The sequence below is a fragment of the Saccoglossus kowalevskii genome, chromosome 3 (genome assembly GCF_978046115.1).
Source record: "Saccoglossus kowalevskii chromosome 3, keSacKowa6.1, whole genome shotgun sequence".
Lineage (NCBI taxonomy): Eukaryota > Metazoa > Hemichordata > Enteropneusta > Harrimaniidae > Saccoglossus > Saccoglossus kowalevskii.
The window spans coordinates 32,532,996-32,537,133 of NC_140643.1; positions in this window are offsets into that span (position 1 = coordinate 32,532,996).

Consider the following 4,138-nt stretch of genomic DNA (forward strand, 5'->3'; position numbering starts at 1 on the left):
ATGATGACTAATTTTGTGCTGAAGTCATTGCAATCAAGCAATTCAGGCTTTCCGCAACCAGATCTTGGCTGTTTACAGATGGATTATGGAACTAGAGCTTGGTCATATATGGATGGATTTCGATCAAACTTGGTACGTACATTAGACATTATTGGTCCTTAATGCATATGATTTTGTTTTTCAGAAAATCGGATCGGATTCAAAATAGCTAACTGGCGCCCATTTTGTTTTAAGGAATTTGGTTCTGGAGCCACATATCTGATTTGCTTTGACTGAGTATGTTCAGATTTTATATAACGGTATTCATTATACATCATGTCATAGATATACAGATTCTTGGTTTGATGATCTAATTCAAAATGTTATCCATTTTTGGGATAAAAAATCATAAAACCCAGCATTTCTGGCATTCTGGAACTGAATGTTGGTCATTTGTGGATGGAATGCTTTCAAACTTGGTATATACATTGTATTATGGGACCTTGATGCACTTCAGTTTGTTTTTCTGTTCGGATCTGAAATGGATGACTGGCGTCCATTTTGTTTTTATGAATGCTGTTCCAATGCAATATCTAACAAGTTTTGACTGATCATGTTCACACTTTACGTATATGTCATGTCTCGTATATGCACAGATAATAGTTTGACTATGTTTTTAAGAAGATTGTATATTAAGCGTAAAAATAAAATCTGAAAAATCCACAAAAAATAACTATCATGTAGTGTATTATACCTTGCATACACAAAAGAATGCTGACAGTCTTTTTTTTCAACATGTGCTTCTCATTTATTTCGGTCTTACAGGCAAGATTATATTCAATGACCTTGGATTGATCAATTTTGTTAGCTGACGTGTGGGTGTTTTCTTGGGTGTGGGTGTTGACTGAATGAACTTTGAATGACTCATTTTACCAGAAGATTAATTGTTAAGTTATAAATAATAGAATAATATAAATAACATGAATAATACTAGAAAAAAATGTAATAATAAATCATCTGGCTAGTCTACACAACAAAGTTTTTGTCTGTAGTCTAGGCTACATTACAGATTACAGCCCCAGATAAAAACTATTAGAGAATATACCCGAGTCCAAAGGGAACATCCTAGGGTAACATTCTTTAAGAAAAAGGCCTCACCTAAGGGACGGGTCACCCCCAGGGTGATTATGTGCTCGACACCTTTTCCTGCCTGAGGAATGGAGTTGCCAACCACTGCTGGTACTGACACAGGGATACAAAGTGTTCCTGCTGGGGCACTGACATCGATGGCGAGTACCGAGGCGGGATCGGTACAGTCCTTAGGGGCTGAGCTGGTCCAATCCACCAAGACTTCATCGGTGGTTACGCAACCTGGGTTGGTTGTCTTCTACTGATATTAGTCAGGTGAAAGGGGCTCCTCCCATGATGATGAGATGGCTTGGATGGTTAGCTTGGCCTCCAAAGTAGACTCCCTCCTGCAGTCGCGGTGCACAACACAGGAGGAACGTTAGGGGGCAGGCTGTGCTGCCTGTCAGAACCAATCTCTCCCTAGGAGGATTGGATGGGATGGGGGAAACTCACATCAGTGGGACAGGGGGTGGATGTGTTCCATCCTTACTTTGATCTCTCCCTAAGAGGATTGGGGAGAACTGTTATCAGTGCGCGAGACTTTTGTTTTGTGTAGGGCCAGATGGGGGGCCTCTTTTGAATCCCTTTTCAACGGCACTCTCCTCTCCTACTGCCGGCGTGGAGACCACTCCCCTGGGCACCTTGTGTGCCCAAGCTGTGGAGGGGAATCAGAAGTCAATTGAAGCAATCAACCTTATTGGCCAAGGTTGCTAGCCCTTCCGGCCAGCAGTTCAAACCAAAACTGCAGTATGGCTCAGGCAATAAGTCCCCTGCTCATGACCAGAACCAGCGAGGATCAAAATGCTCTTGGTCTCTTAAGGCACAGAAGATGACCGGTAGTGAGAAACGTCAGAAGAGGTCCAAGAAACATGGCCCTGGTGGTGGATGTTATGGTTCTTCTGGGGTCCAGGGAGCCTCGAAGTCCCTTTGAAGGCTTCACCGGCTGCCTTGGCTTGGATGGTGGTACGACCCCAGGTACATTACTCCCTCCGGAGTCCTTGGGCTCCCTGTTTTTGTTCTCTTGCACTGGAGGCTGGAGGTCGGGGAGCTCAAGCAGCACACACCAGATTGATGCAGTTTCCGATTCCTGGACGCTCGCAGTAGTTTCACCGTGGTAACGGATTCCTCTCCAGTCTCCTCTGACTCCTCATCCTCCTGCTCTTCCGTCAAGGGACGAGGTCTAATCGGAAACAGTCCGGCAGGAAGTAGCCAGCCCTCTGGAGAAAATTTAGATCCATGGTTCTATTTCCACATCTTCCTTGTTCCCAAGAGTTTAGGGGTGGCATCCTCTCCTAGACCTCAGTCGGCTGAGTGGGTTTGTGGAGCTCTATTGCTTCTGGATGGAAACAAATTTGTTCATTTCATGTCAAAATGACTTCTTTTTAAAACCACAAGTCTGATTGCTTTGATATTATATATATCTGTACTACATGTGGACCTCCGAGATTTGTTCATTTTGTGATGATATCTTCAATTCTAAATTTGATGACGATGATAATTTTGGTAAAAAGTGATATTTCGAAGTCTGATTGCTTTATACTATACATATTGTTCATTTTCTAATGATATCTTCAGTTCTTTAATTGCGATGTGCATTGCTAACAGCGGAGTATCTCAGCCAACAGTCTGCTTGTTAATGAATTCCCAAGTCCATACCATGGAAATCCGCCCACCTCCCCACAAGCTTCTGAGTGACCTGCTGGGAGAACGGAGACGGGGTGAGGCCTTTCTTAGAGAATGTAACCCTAGGTTGTTCCCATTCGACCTGGGTATATTCTCGAATAGTTTCCGTCTGGAGCTGTAATCTGTAATTGAGCATAAAGAGTAATAAATTAAATTCATTATTTCCACGGATTTTCTGGTAGGTATGATTATGTAAACAAACTGGTTTGTACAACCCTACTGACTTCATGTATATGTATTTATTGGCAGTAATATTTCCTGCCATACACCTGCAACAAATAGAATTAAAAAACAAGTCCAATTGCTTTGATACTACGTATATAGGTACTATATGTGGACCTCTCAGATTTGTTCATTTCGTGATGATATCTTCAATTCTCTAATTTTGATGAATATTTTTGTAATTTTTGGTAAAAAGTGATATTTTCGACTTCTTGTTAAAAATCAATAGTTCAATTGCTTTGATATTACATATATAGATAATACATGTAGACCTTTCTCAGATTTGTTCATTTTGTGATGATATCTTCAGTTCTCTAATTTTGGTGAATATTTTTGCCATTTTTGGTAAAAAGTGATATTTTCGACTTCTTGTTGAAAACTGCAAGTCTAATTGCTTTGATATTACTACATGTGGAACTCTCTCAGATTTGTTCATTTTGTGATGATATCTTCAATTCTCTAATTAATTTATTTTGGTGAATATTTTTGTAATTTTTGGTAAAAAGTGATATTTTCGACTTCTTGTTAAAAACTGTAAGTCCGATTGCTTTGATACTATTCATATTGTTCATTTTCTAATGATGTCTTCAGTTCTTTAATTGAATTGTGCATTGCTAACAGCGGAGCTATCTCAGCCAATAGGCTGCTTGTTTGTAAATTAAATTTGCTTCCCCGCACAGCATCAGAATTTAACATCAACAAGCACCTTATACATAGAATTTTTTTTCTGATACAGGTGTGATTTACCTGGTCTTAGACTATCCAGTTTGGCGACAGGATTCTTCATGTGCCTGCCTAGCGATTCCAGACTCACCTTTGTGTCCAGTCATGACCACTCGTGCATGCCTTGTCTTGCGTGAATTGCCAAGTAGCAAATGTCACCTTTGTTTAGAATGCATTCGCGGGTCGGTTTATTGCCACAAGTGCGTGTGCTCTAATTGGGATCTGAAATCCTGGGATAGTGTCAAAGCCAACGTTTATGTTGCAGAGACTGATCATGTTGCCAGAGGTCGTGCTAGTCGCGCCATCAGTTTGGACGTCCCTACAGGCGTGACAGAGAGCAGTGTTAGTATGGGTGTGAAGTCCTCCCATTCAACTACTTTTCCTCTGGTGCTGCGGCGTCCAG